Source organism: Cyrtonyx montezumae, unplaced genomic scaffold, assembly GCF_038088225.1.
Source record: "Cyrtonyx montezumae isolate F1298 unplaced genomic scaffold, pur_monq_1.0 scaffold_2, whole genome shotgun sequence".
Lineage (NCBI taxonomy): Eukaryota > Metazoa > Chordata > Aves > Galliformes > Odontophoridae > Cyrtonyx > Cyrtonyx montezumae.
Window position 1 is genome coordinate 51,039,200 of NW_027071936.1, and position 15,455 is coordinate 51,054,654.

Consider the following 15,455-nt stretch of genomic DNA (forward strand, 5'->3'; position numbering starts at 1 on the left):
TTGAAGTCAAAATCAACAGCCAATAAATGGCACCAGATCCTTTTAATAAGTTTTTGTACTCTGTAGAATAGATTCTTCTACTTGTTTGACCAAAGAAATGACAACTGTTCACAGACAGGCTATAAACACTGCAGACAAATACTGAATGAGGTAATTAATAAATATTTTCTATTCTAATGATATTTCAGTTTATACCCCCCCCCAAAAAAAAAAAAGAAGCTTAAGGTTTTCTTTTTCCTCATCAGTGCTAGAGAGCTGCGAGATGAATTGCAGAACTGATTCCAAACATAACTATTCTATCTTTTCCTACTGAATTTTGCTGCTTATCTTGTACATCAACAACAAAGCCCATCTACAGCAATTTCATGAGGAATGCAATCCAGAGCTGCATAAAGGGAGATGTAGAAGGGAAGGTGCAGAAGTATAAAACCAACCATTGCTGATCTGCACGGTAATTCACCTGAGGTAATTATACACAGTGGAATTTGCTTTAGCAAAAAAAGTTTCTTCCCGCAAAGTTTGCTAATTGGTATTAACTCAATTAAGTTATTTGCTTAATAAGCAGCTGTTAAATTACTAAATGGAGCAATACAGAGGTAATTATACCTCCTTAACTCAAGTACTCTGCCTGGTCCTACTCATGTCAGAACATTCCAAATAAAAGAAATTTTCATAAGCAAAAAGCATGCAAGTAGGGTGACAAACAAAAAATAAATCAGACATTGATTTTATTTTTTCTAATTTTATTTTGAAAAGCTGCTACTAAACAGATCTTAACATTGTGCAACATTCATTTATGACACTGAACTGTACTGAAGACCATCATGCCCATAACATGAAACTCTTTCCAAAGGGAGATGCACATCACAACCATACTTATTTCAGGTAAAAAAAATCCAGGAGACTGATAGAAATCCTCATACTACAGGACATAAAGCAACCTGTAAATATTTTCTGTCAGCAAAAGTATTCCTGGATCACTATGCTGCAGTCATGCACTAATATCCTTCTCAAGCCACAGGTAAACAGTTAATTCAAGACCTCAGATAAGCTACTTCACTTATTTCATAAGATAATGATTATGCTCTTAGACAGGGTTTTAACCTTTTAATCCACTTCTGGATCAAAAAGGTCTGGCAGGGAGGTAAGGAGGAAGCAGACAACAATATGACTAAAAATAATATTAATGAAGGAATATTTAGTTCCTCCATCCACGTTCAGCCATCATCCATCTACTGATGAACATTCAGAAGGCGATGCTAGCAATCCCTCATTATTCTGATTTTCTTCTGTTCCCATTACTTCTCTTGTTTCTACCGTGTGGTTAGGCAATAGTGATGGTTGGGTGGCACATCAAATGTTAAGGCCAGGCACGTGCATAGTCAGTATGGAGGAATTAATTCTGAGTCACCTTCTGCTAAACACTGACTACATTTCTTTTGTTATCGAATATTTCACTCAAGTTACTTAGTAGAATCACAAGTATAGCCCTAGCAGTTCAGAGTGGATATTATTATGAGATCACAAAGCAAATCCTTCTGCTTATATTACATGTTAGAATGAATGCAAAATCCTTCCTAACATGAGGTATTGAGTCAACCATCAGTTCTAAACACAATAAAACAGCAAAAGAAGAGCACAGAACTTTCACAAGTGGTCATTAATTAGGACAAAACCACAAAAAGTCAGAATAAGCTCAGACAATAAAAATGCTTTAATTAAACAGACTGGCATCACATGAACTCCAGATTTCCCAAGTATTTACATTCATAATTCATTCCTAATCTGAACTGCATCATCAACTTATAAACACAAAAGCTGAACAGAAATCTACTCTTGTATTCTTTTTTTTTCTGACCAGCAAATTCTACTGAACATTCAAGTGAAGCAAGTAACAGCTGTATTCAAAAGAAGCATTGAAGAGATATCCAAAGTATTGCCCAAGGGAAAAAAAAAATCATTTAAGAATTACATGACAAAACAAGGTATTCTGTATTAGAAAAATCACTGCATCTAAATATAGTTATTAATTTGCATAGAAGTCACCCTGCACATTTCTAGAAGTCTTAATTACGTGAAACACCATCAGCTGCACTAAGAAGTACTTTAAAGAACTTAAGCATCAGTGCTGACTTATTGCGACTTGCATCATACATAACAGCTAGAAGATCTCTACAGAAAGCTGATCAAGAAAAGCACAGAAAGCAAGTGTTCTGAAGGACTACTGAAAGATCCTTAAGTTCAAGGCAACTGTAGCCTTCAAACAAGCTGCGTATTAAATGTCACCACCAACCCTTCAATACTTCATATTTTCTCCAGCGCTCTGACATCTCTCAAAGACAAGTCTATACCATCATAAAAGACACTGCCCACAACTCTCATCCTTCCTACGTAAAGTGCCTGTGAATACTAATGAATCCATAAGAGCAACTCCAGCGCTACCGTAGCTTGCAAAGACAGAGTAGGCAGACTGATATTCTCCTTGTGACTAAACCAATCACAGTTGCATGAGTCCGAACAATGGTGGGCGAGAATATCACAATTTCCAATTTAGCACAACATTATGCTCTGAAGTACAAAGCGTTACTTGAAGTTCCCAGATGCAATCAATGCAGAGGTGGAATTGTTCTCTTCTATATCTGTGCTTCACTTTTATCTACAGATCTAAAGCACTTCTGTTAGAGTTCCAGAACCACATGAACTGTTGGCAATGTAGTGGCTACCTCTGGTACACCTTATAGAATACCGATATTGGCAAACAGGTCCTAAGCACAAACAAAAATTAGAGGCCTTGCACTGTAATCCAAATGTCGAAATTACATCTATATAACAGTTTCGAAGTTGAAGTGACTTCGAGCATAGATCATCTTCTCTAGCACATCATCCAGTAGGTAGTCCCAAACCTTCCGAAAGTAATAAATTATGGCTAACAAGGATATGAAAGATGGGGAGAAGGAGTTAACACCACCTCCCCTTCCCTAACACATTAATTATAGCTTCCTAGCTAGTATTACTGATTGACTGAAACCTAATCCTGCAACATTTTAAAGCTAAATGGCAGGAAACAAGACTTCAATGCACTCAAGAAGCACTAAGAAAGTAAATATCAAATTAGTATCCAACTTGAGCAGTAGTTATTTATTCCCCAACATTCACAAACTTTAAACATTAAAGGCAGCCTTCCCCCCTTCCCCCTTCCCCCCCCCCTCCCCCCCACACCTCAAGAAGTATATAAGGTTAGATATAAGATTACGGTTTAAGGTCAAATAACGCCTTCAAACAACTTGGGAGGCTCTTCAAGGAGAATAAGACTTAGACATTGCTCCAAGAAAAATTTCCATATAGAGCCGATAGCATGCTTTTTTGCCTCTTAATACCCAAAAGGAATCTAACAGAATTAATGGTGTGATTCACATGTCCAAACAGGGTTTGCTACCTCATAGGAAAGTAAGTTTGCTCACCATGCTCTGTTACAGAAGGAGCCTGGAAAACTAACCCAGTTATCAACACCTCAAGAGCTGTAAAATGAATCCTATCCTTAAAGTTTACGTTCAAGTAACATCACAATAAAGCATTTTAAGAACTATGGGCCCTAATTCTACAAATTCAACAGGGTCAAACAACAAATGAAAATTAAGCAGGAAACTATGTACAGTAAAGCATACACCCAAGTATATTTTCTCCATCACATGCTGAAGTCTAAACGGCCTGAAACCAGCTCCCAAATGCACCCTCTTGCACTCTCCAAGTCCAGCACAGCACTACTTGCCCTTGGCATGACCAGCAGCCAGGCAGAGAAACTAAGGAAAGGGCAGCAGGCTTAATGCTGGAGATACGCAGTGTGTGAAGCACATGCTGCTGGGTCTGGCTCCTTCCCTCTGCCCCAGACCCTGTACTCCACCAGGAAGCATCCCACACACTCCCAACCCCATCTGGAAGCAATGCTGAGACTAACAGTAAAGCCTTCTTCATGACGTGACAAATGCAAATCCTCATTTGCCTACTTCCTCCAACAGAAACAGCAACTAGACAAGAGCTGGAAGATACCTGAAAGCCACCCTTTGTGTGACGCTCTAATAAAAAAAATTCAATTTCTGATAATAAAAGAATATTCAGATATAGAGGTCTAATTGTAACTTATCTTCAAAATCTTTCAGGTCCAGAAAAAAAATAATAGTGAAATCGGCCTCAATTATAACTATTAATTCAAATGAAGTACAAACAAAATGACTAACAATGAGCAAAATCAAAGTGTTTCACCTGTTAAACCAGCTAATTAGAACTCATCCTTTGAAGTAACATGTGCTTATCATAGCTTTGAGATAGGCCAAAGAAGAAGCAGGTTTCAAAATATTTCTAAGTAAATGAGAAACTTAAAATCATCAGATAATGCTGTATCATAAAACAAGTAAACATGTCAGAGCCAAAGACTCGTTATTCATGCAAGTATGACTATAGCTATTTAAAATCTTTGAACAAGATACATTAGGCTGAGGTAAAAACTGTTTTCCTTCTAACACTTAGAAATGCAATACTCAGACAACTTCTTTATTAGTATTGGCACCTGTACTCATCACCAGTATGAATGTCATTATTCACCTTAAACCACGTTTCTAACTTCTGCGTACTTAATATACAAACATTAAGAAAATACCCAATAAATATATTATCCATTAGGCAACCCCAAGACTAAGAAATGCTTCATATGGTTTAGCTCCAGATGATACAGACTGCTCTATACATTTAAGTTCTTATCTTCATTTCACTATTAAGCCTCACAAAAGGACCTCTGAGACATCTGAACAGCTGTATAACTGGAAGCCTCCACAGTGATCACAGGACATACATCTGCTGTTGATTTCTACAGCAGTTTAGACTTGATGCTTCTAATTCTCATCTATATGCATATATACGCACCAAAGGACTTCATTTTTAGAACTTTGTTTCCAAAATACAGAACACAAAACTTGCAAAGAAAAACAACTGAAGCTCTGTCTTGACAATGAAATGCATGCTCCTTTCCCCCCAACGCACCTCTTACTACACTCCTAAACTGGCCAGAACTATCTGTCACTGAGAGTACAATACGGACCTGGAAAAGTAAATTGAATTTTTATTCTGAAAAATCACACTTTTGTTAATTTCCTGCACTACATCCTCGTTACTAGACAAATTTCACTTCCACTTTCACTTTTTAGTGCACACAGCACACTTAAAAGAGGCAACACCCATGCTGTGTACGTTCACGAAATACTTTTGTAGTCAGTTTTCAAACCAGAATGCATGCTTAATCAGATAGTTTAACTGCTTCTTTTGTGAATGTGAATTGTGAACATTCCAAATTAAATTATTACTTTCATTCTCATAAGCTTCTGAAACCTTTTCAGGGAAAGCACAAGATGTGAAAAGTTGTTTCTCCTCAACATTCTGCAAATAAGAGTGGCTGGGTCACATTTGAAAAAATATAGAAAGCAATTATTCGGGTAACAAGACAATAGTTGTCTTGTACTTTAGCTTCTGCAAAGAACATTAATCTGCTGCTGACAGCATTTTGGACACAATAAACTAAAAGAAAAAAGGAAGTCACTGTAATTTTATTATCTTCCAGCAGAAATTTCAGCTTTATGATACCACTTCGGAGATCGTAAACCAATACAAATTAATGGAAGAAAAACAGTTCAGTATAATTGATTTACCAAGTCTGTACCAGCAAAAAAATTCCCCAAGACAAAAACCACCCTTTCAGATCAACTCCCCAAAAAGGTACCACATGAATCATGACACAACTTACGATGTTATGACATTCCCCTTCAAGCATTTTAACCTTATTCCTTCTAAATTAGCAATCACTTTAAGCATTTGCATAAAACGAAAAATAAAATGCTAATGGAAAACAGCAAGCATTTGCCAAACTGTCTCATCTCAACATAGTTGCAGTGTTTCCTAGTTAAGTCCATCTGTTCAAAAAAGGTCTGATCCCCTTCATCCCCTGCATAAAGCATGGGACAGGTGGGATGTGTATTTCAAACCAGATTTTCAGTGACTGCCCCAGGTCTTTTATCAGGACAATAACCACCATCTAACTACCTACAGTTGCCACTATGATTTACAGACAGGTCTATCACATCTTCAGCAACAGCCCCCAAGACTTGAAACCCACCAGGCTGCTGCAGTGCTCTTCCTCCAGCTCCTTGGCCTTCAGTGCTATGCACCCTTCAATCCTTTGCAGCCACAGCCCCCATTCATTTGAACTTCACTTAACCAGTTTCAGCAGTTATTCCAGCAGAAGGTGTCAGTTTATTCAATTGAAGTCACTGGCAATGAAGAACGTGGGCTAGAGGCCTAAACCACAGCTGCTAACACATATTGTCTTAGGCTCCCAAGGAAGTACAGCCACAGGCAGGCCTTTTTAAACCCAAGAACCCTGATGTCTCTTCATACACCAAAAAAACATACATACAAGAACTCGATCAAGTTTAAAACTAGAAAAGGTCTGGATAATGTATACTATTATTACTTGTGAATGATATCTGCTATATTTCTATCTTCATAATTTGCCATTTCTTCCTGACCAGCAAGCAGGCTTTTTTCACAGAACAATCCACAATCACTCTCAAAATCAAAATTATAACAGCTAATCAGAGTTCCAGTTACCAAGTTAAAAAAAATCCAAGTTTTTACTTTAGAGCATTAAAGTATCCAGCTAAGTTCCTCCATCTTTTTTCTCCCTTCTCCAATTTTTTTTTCTTTTTTTGGCTTTTGTTTTGTTCCTCTCCCCCCCCCCCCCCAGGACACACACTTTGGACACAATCCCAGCTACCATCTCATCATCCTAACATGCAGCTACCATTTAATACCTTTAGAGACCCACGTGGACAACAGCAGTTTATGTCAGGTCCCCCTTCATCATTCTGCTACATGCCCAACTTCCATTCACCTCTGAGCTGATGTTCCATTTATTATCTACTACTTTAATAGGAGTAAAAATGATGCGACTTCAAAGATAACATTTTACCTACAAATGCATAGCACTCTGCGGAAATTCCAATTTTTATGGATCTCATCACAGTCAAGGTTGTGTAGAGCACTTCCATTTTACTGAAACAGGAAGTCTTATTACTTTCCAACATCAGGAAAAATTAGTCTTGCCTACTGTTCAGAGGATGCTAGAAACAGGCAAACAAGGCAGCATAAAATAGTGCCTGAGTGCTTTTGGGATAAAAAGCATATGCATGGTTTCTTTCAGAAAAGATGCTTATTAAATAAAGGAAACAAACCAGTTCTACTTGGATTAATTGTGAGAAAAACTAAAAACAGTAAATGAAATGCATTTAGAGCTCAGACTTCATTTTTATTTTCAGGTTGCTAAATGTCTACAGCTCAATCAGAATGGGCAATGTCTTCATTACACTGTATTTACAGAATCACATTTCATTAGTTTTGCCTTATGCAACTAAGTAGTTAGGCCAAGCATGTGATTTTGGTTTTGAGTAATGAGCTCTCTCATACAAACAACTGGTAAAAACCTCAGTTAACTCCTGAAAGTAAGGTTTAATTCCAAAACAGAAATCTCTGCTCAGCATGCATAGGCTTCTAATAAAGTGACCAGCACTACTTTCTGCCAAAGCTGCTATGTTCTCACAGATGCTCTTGTGCAGCAGTGCAGTGAACTGAAGTGAGGACCTGACCCCACTGGGAGAAGAGAAAGAAAAGGCACCAACTTCCAGCACAATCCATTCCCAAAACTAGCTTACCTCCAGCTACAATAACATCAGGAAAGAGGTCAGGACAGACAGAATAGGCAGGGAGGAAGAGAAAACAACAAGCAAAGGAATAACCCTTTGTGTAGCAACAGTAGGTACCGAGGTCAGCTTAAATCAACAAAAAACTACATCTTCCACAGTGACAGTCACTGCCTGCAACACAACCAAGGAAAGACCGATTACAGGGACTACTGTTTTGTAAGACCAAAACAGTCCGAGAGAATATGGAACACAGGTTCATAATTTAAAATCAAAGGTATCCCTCTCACTGTCTCATTCAACTGTTACGGCAGTACCTACAATACCCTCTCTATAGGTACTCCAGCAGAGTTTCAGGAGATGTAACCAGGGTCCATGAAACAGAAGAAACTCAGACAGTCATGTTCCCAAAAAGAGTACTGATAAAGTCTCTCTCTCTCAAAAAAAAAAAAAAAAAAGAAAAGAAAAGAAAAACAGTGGGGAAGGTAGAGCTGACTCAATGAATTTCACCTGCTCCTAAAAAAAAACCACTAGTAGAGATGGTTATTTTTTCCTTCATGTCACATGATATATTATTAGGGCTACATGATATTATATAGTCTAATTTCAATATAGAAGAACAGTAAGCCACACTTAGCACTAAAAAGCAAAACTTCACTTTCATATCAAAAACATTTCAGTCTAGGCAATGAAAAAAGGCAGAAGTACTTTTCATATAGGCATACAGTATTACAGTAAGGAGTGATCATGCAGCCTTCTATATATATAGCAGTCAAGAATTCAAACCACACTAGAAGGAAGTCTCGTACTTAGAACCATTACCTTTGTTTCAAAATCACAAACCACATGGCTTGGGTGGTTTTGTTTACTTGTTAACAGTATTATATGCCTTGCTTGCTGTTCTTCAAAAACTAGAAGGCATTTCAAATTCAGATAAAGCAAACCAAGCTTATCAGACTTGAAATGCAAGGAAACACTATAAAATATTTTTATATGCTTTAGGTTAGGCATACAACTTGAAAATTAACTTGCTTACTGAAGTTAGGAAGAGTAATCATGAGAAGAATAAGTGTCAAATAAAATCCTATGGTCAGGACAAAGCATCAGCACACTGACAAAAGTTACTTAGAGAATTTCCTAGTGAAGCTCACTGAACATATTTCAACACACAAACAGATGGCAGTATAAATATAAAGCACTTGCTAAACCATTCCCTCCTTCATAAAGTGCTACAGATGCAGAAAAAACATGAAATGTCCGTGAGTTATTGATGACAAATCTCAATGGCAGTCAGTCTACTGGAGTTATTAATATTAAGATTAAAAAAATTGGTGTTAAAATTCCCTTTCTGAATAACGTGTGTCTTGAGGAGAATTCTTAATTTTAACTAGTTCAGTTCACAGCCACCTGATGGAACACAGGAGGAAGAGTTCCTTTTCAGTGTTGCACCCCTGCATGAGCAGAATATTTTCCAGCTAAGAACTTCTTTGTTTGAAGCCACAAAGGAAAACGGAGCATTCACACCACATCTCCTTGTATGGAAAGCATACCATTTTAAGTAGAAACATTCCAGAATACAGAAACCTAAAATGCCTTCATCAGGTTATTATTCAATAAGAAAAGTTATTTGAACTAATGCAAAAACAAAGTTTGTATCCACTTATTTATAAATGGCTTTAAACCATTTTGGATAAGCCACTGTTGCTAATCTCAGTTTTAGAAGCAAAACACATGACAGTTTCTTACAGAACAATTAGCCGCAAAGAAAACAAATCAGGTATTAAAAAATTAACCAGAGACAGCAGCAGAGGGTTGGGCTGATGTCAGTTCTGAAGTGCATCATGATGCAGAAGCAGCAGGAGGAAACAGAAGGTGGAGCCTAGAGGAAAGGGATTAAAGCCTATAAATCCTGGTACAGCAAAAGCTGAAGCTTCATGCAATCCCCCATACCTCAACATCCGCTTCAGGTCAACCAAGTTTCCTGCAGCACTAGTGCTGCTTGCAGTTTGCAATGCAAGTTGCAGCAATGCCACTCCCTTCCAGCCCTACATCAAGAAGTCCCAGAGAAGCAAAGATTCACCTGCAGCAGCATCAGAGCATCTGCACACAGGGGACACTCCCTCAAGGCATCTAACTCATAACACAAGGATAAGACATAAAATATAAGCTCAGTGGCTCTTACCAGCCAAGTAAAATTCTGTTGAGCTAACAGTTCCATTACTTATTTAACTCAAGTTTTTTGTTCTTCATTTTTTTACAAGTCTACCAAGCACATTATTCCTGATTTCCAAGACAAATTTTTGTTAAAACTCTGGAGTACTATAGATTACACAGAATTAAGTATTCCTCTAACAAACTTCTGATAGATAATGTGTTTTTTGTGATTGGAAGGAAGTTTTTTGTGAGGAAGGTCCAGAAAGAGGAAAAAAAAAGCATTAAAGAAAGTAACACCCTTCAGTCAAGTGTGAAGTGCTCATAGAAATCAAGCAAACAAACACAAGTTGTGTAGCACCCAGGCAATGAGCGCTTCCATTTATGCCGATTCTAAAGGAGAACTCTGCATCCTTGTTTTATTCACCTCCCCCCCTCTCAGAGATGCAAAGATAGTTTCCATGGCAACAGGAAAGCCTTCACAGTATCCAGAGGCAGCAGAAAACCAACTTATGTAATGACTGGGAACTCACCTACGTTTTGAAGATGTATAGGCATTATTTTACAACACCACACAGTGATTGTTTACTCTGAACACAAACCCTATGTGGTCAAGATAAACATCTGAAATTCCTGTATTTTAAAAAGCGTTTAACAGCTGTGATGCAATAGACTAATCCCAGTGAAGTCTGCTTGTACACCAAGGTTTCCACAGCAAGTCTCAGAGTCAACTCTTACACAAAAGATTTCTCACTTCTCAGGAGTTTTAGACAACACATTTAAAACTACAAAAATCCAAAGCCTGTGATTTTCCTAGCCTTTCCACGGCACAGCAGCTCTTTACAACGTGATCCTCCCCCTACAGCTCATAGAGAACAGATACCAAATTCTAAAGGACATACAAAGTACAGCACGCAAACTAAAATCAATGAGAAGGCTATCAAACTGTTTACTTCATATAAACTTTTAGAAAAGGAAACTACATTTTTTGCTGTTGTCAATGGCAATAGTATCATCGTGGGAAATCTTAATACTATCTATTGCCTCTTCCATTGGGTCCGGTTGCCATCCTTTGGCAGACTCATGGAAGCTCAACTCAGTTTGGATAGATCTTTATCACTGAGGTTAACTAGAAGAAAATGAGTCATGCCTGGGTTGTGTAGGAGTAGCTAGCCTGAGCCCAGTAGGAGGTCCCCAGAAAAGCAGAGATTTCTTCAGAAAGCTTACAGCTGAAAGAACAACTCAAAAACCTGCTGATGGAATGGTGATATGGAGTTAAATAATTGCAGATAACTGCTCTGAGATGAAGTCCGTAACTGACAGCCTGAAGACACGGTATCATTAGTGAACAAAGGACTCCAATTTCTGTCCTCTCAACAGAAAGGATAGGACCAGATCATTAAGGGCTCAACTACAAACATAGAAGTAACAGAAGAGAACAGGCTTGGGATACTCAGTTTTTGTCACTAGAAATAGCAGTCACCTTAAAAAGCAGCCTGCTGCTAAGGGAGTGACAAATCTCACAGTTCCATTTCATAAGACCAGGACATGCCAAAAGACTCAAAGACCATTTTGCTACATGATCAAAACCACTACACTTCTGTGCTGCTCCACCACGTGAAGCCTCACACACAACCACACCAAGTTCCAAGGGGATTACTCCAGCTAAAGAAAGGTCACCGCAGCAGTGCTACAGTCACCTCGGGATGCACTTACACGGACAGCAAGGCTCGCCTAATGACTCACCGTCCTTCTTCCCACTGCTGACCCACCCGCACAGCCACGCTCCCTGAACTGCTGCTAACACTCAGAGTATGACATGAAAGAGCCCGATAAGAAATCCACTGGTTTTTGTTGCCTGCATTTCCTTTCACATTCCTGCAAGCTAACGCAACAGCACCCATCGCTGGAGGGGGGGGAGGCAAAAGGGGTACACAACAGAAAGAGCACGGCCTCACTCACTCCTTGCCAGCTCTGAGCACCAGGATGAGCATGCCTGCTCATGAATGAATGCTCATTAAGCAACATACAAATCTTTCAATAACTTTCAGGAAAAATGGCTAATAACGTCGACTTTAAATTGCTTTGCAATTCTGAGCAATGAATAAACAATGTGAAAAACCCAGGATTATCTTCGGGGCTGCGTACATGTTACAGACATCCATTAAAAAAGGCAGCATACAGGCAAGACAACAACAGTAATGGTTACAAATTAAGTCACTGAACCCCTGAAAGTGTAACTGTTTCCTGGTCATAAAATCAGCTGCACATCCCTCCTCTGTCAGATGTCAGTATACCCCAAGATAAACTCTGCCAGCTTCTCCAATTGGCAAAAGCTTTCAATGACAAGAATTGGTTAAACTATTCATGCAACATAAACGCTATTGGTAAAATCTTTCCAGTTGATACTCAACCTATATATCCACCACTACAACTCACTTCCTCTTAACCTACCTCTTAGCCACAGAACAGATGGAAAAAGTTATGCTTTTTTCATCAGTACTCTCCCGTGAACAGTTTTGTACCTATCTAGCGACACACTCCTCCCACAGCCTTTTCCACCACCCAAACAGCAGTGCATCAGTCAGACTCTGAGCCTTTCAGACCACGGTGCTACTTTCCTGTCTCCTTGTTGGCTTGTTTAATACTCAAGACTAGACACAGTAGAGCAGAAGAACAACAAAATGCCCTGGGGTTTTTTTTGTTTGTTTTTGTTTTTAAGTTTTCTGCAATTCAAACCAGATTAGCATATCCCAGGACAGCATTTGCTCCTGCCAGCTGCATTATGTTGCTTGTTCAGCTCAGTTTGCAACTGTAATTCTGGATTATTTCCTACAGCTGACTCTACACCTACAGCTCCTGATGGACTCCTCCTAGCATAGCACTCAATACATATAGCTTATCGTCTTGATTTTACCTCAAAGATATAGAATTTGATTTTCAGCCTACCCAGATGTCTGTTTGCAATTGCTCCTAACTTGGTCTCACATCTGTAAGCTTTAATCTTCCAAGGAAAGAATAATAACTATTATAACTGAAATCACTCCTTGTACAGTCACAGGGTTCTCCCACAACCTCCAGGAGTCCCTCTGTTACTGCAAAGAGCAGTTTGCAGTTACCTGGGTCCACCATCAAGGCGAGTGGCTCAATCTATCAGCCACACACTGTACCTGCAAGCAATGAACACTGTTACAAACCTTTCTAAGATTAAAACTGATTTCTGAGATGGCTTTTAAGCATATACGTTCTCCAGACCAAACTGTTACATACGTTAATGCAACAAATTGCTAACTAAGGTGTTAAGATTTATCAAATAAATTTATTTCTTCCCTAGATACACTGCCAGTGGAGTCGCCACAGAATCTGAGAAGCATCTCATTGATTTTACAGACCGAAGAACACAAAAAAGACTTTTCTCCACCCAAACTGACACTTTTGATTGATTGAGCATGAAGCATAGACAGCATCAGCACTATACATAGCAAGAACCGCTTAATACCACCTACAACCTGATTAATTACAGTCTAGAAAAAAAAAAAAGCCATTCCAACACAGCATTTTCACAACACCCCTAGGAGGTACGGCTCCTGCCTCACAGACTGCAGTTGTTCGCACTTCCTCAGTTTGCACAGCAAGCCAACAGAACAGTCAACTTTGAGCTCAGAAGCGCCCTGTCCTTCAAATGGACCACTGAAATACCACTGGAAACTTGCAGTTTTAGTGGAGGGTGCCAACGGTACCTTCAGCAGCAATAGTGCATTTCTCTCTGATAGAAAAAGACCGCTTTGCTTTGGTCGCAGTGCATTTCCCCTTTCTCTCGCACCTTCCGCACTCCTCCTCCAGGCAGAGGTCCCTCAGAAGCACGCAAAGAGATAAAGCGAACTTCAGAACGCTCAAGCATGCCAACCCTGCTCTCCTCCGTGAGCCGGGCGAGAAGCTCAGAGCTAACTACTGCCCGTTACAGAACAGCTCCAGGAAGCGCACGAGCACCTCGGAGGGACCGCGACCTGCCGAAATCACGTTATTTCAAATGCTTCACTGCAACTGCTGACTGAGTGCAGGCACAGGGGTTATAGGAACACCGCCACTTTTACTGAAACAATAATGATTATGATTATTAGCCGTAGACAACAGCTTCCCACACTTCTCCTTTCCGGAGGAAGGGGAGCGGGAGGCGGCCGCAGCCGCGCTGTCCCCGGCCGAGGTGGCTCCGGGGGCACCGCACCCCCTGCCCCGCCGAGCCCCCGCCCAGCGCAGCCGGCCGGGAAGGCGGTGTCACCGTGCAGCAGGATCCGGTCCGCATCCTGCGGCAGCTCCGGCCGGGGAGGGGCAGAGCCGCAGTGCCGCCGCACCGGGGCACGCAGAGCAGGCAGGGCTATGGGACGAGTTCCCCGTCGGGGCGAGGAGCCGTTACCTGCTACCACCGCCACGTTCTCCGCCGCAGAGGATGAGGAAGAAGAAGCGGCGGTGCCTCCTCGCGTTCCCCGCCGCCCGCCGGGCACGTCCGCAGCCTCCAGTTCGCATTCCGCAGCGGCGACGCCGACCAGCAGCAGCCCCAGCAGGAGCAGGCGGCCCGGAGCCGCGGGGACGCCGCGGGGCGCTCGGAGCCCGCTCATCGCTGCGCTGCCGTACGAGGCGCGGGGAGAGGGAGGAAGGAAAGGGGCTGCAGCCGCTCCGCCGCCCGCGCCGCACCGCTCGCCAGTCCCACGCCGCCTCCCGCCGCTTCCGGCGGCCAACGCCGCGGAGCCGAGCGGGCGACACGTCACCACGCCTTGACGTCACGGGAGGCGGCGCCGGGGGCGGGAGGATGAAGGTGGGGGGGTTGGCGGATCCGCAGGCGGGGAGAGGTGCCGGTCCTACGGAAGTCTGTGGAGCTCCGCGCGGGGCTCGTTAGCGCTGCAGAGGACGGTCACCGGAGGGCAGCGACTACAGTTGAAAGCACGCGGTGCTTTAAAGCAGTCAGGCGGCCGTGGTGGGGGGAAACGGTGCTTGACTTCAGGGAGGGGAGATGCGGGACTGCACTCCTCAGGTGGTGTTAATGTAATGGTAGTGACTGGGATACAAAAAGAAGGGCGTTCATAACGGGTACCCAGAAGAGGGAAGGGCCTTAGATGAGTGTGAGCTGTTGTCCCGATATTCCTTGAGCTCTGGCAGCCTGCGGAGCCTGTTTCGTGCCCACTGCTCTCTGCTGAAGAGCCTTTTTCGAGCCCCCAACCTGGACGATATTAGCCAGTCTGAATCATAAAAGGCAAACACGTCGGTAGATCTGTGCTGTTTTCTGCAAAATGACTTCTCGTCCTTTATTGGCCTGGAAATGGCTTCCAGAGAGATTTCCTTCGTGATCCTCTCAGAGAGTTGCTGCGAAAGACCAGCTGCCCTGCAGTTTCCTGGACCTCACTTTGGTGATAGACGTGACACTTTTTACCAAAAGAAAGACCTCAGAGACCTCTCAGGGCGCAGAGTGTCTCAGCTTTATCCCTCAGGTTGCCCTCTCCATTCAGCAGCAGACTTCTCAGAATTACCGTGCTTGTAATTAAAACAATTAAGAGTGTTTTCTCTGCC

General features: G+C 41.5%; 1 protein-coding gene across 1 annotated transcript in view; it reads right to left on the reverse strand.

The window, feature by feature from the left end:
- Nucleotides 1–14,409, reverse strand: part of STIM2 (stromal interaction molecule 2) — a 60,928-nt gene extending 46,519 nt beyond the window's left edge. The window contains exon 1 of the mRNA XM_065735693.1: nucleotides 14,308–14,409. The gene's annotated coding sequence lies outside the window, so the exon portion shown is untranslated. The remainder of the gene's footprint in view (nucleotides 1–14,307) is intronic.
- Between the last annotated feature and the right edge of the window lie 1,046 nt (nucleotides 14,410–15,455).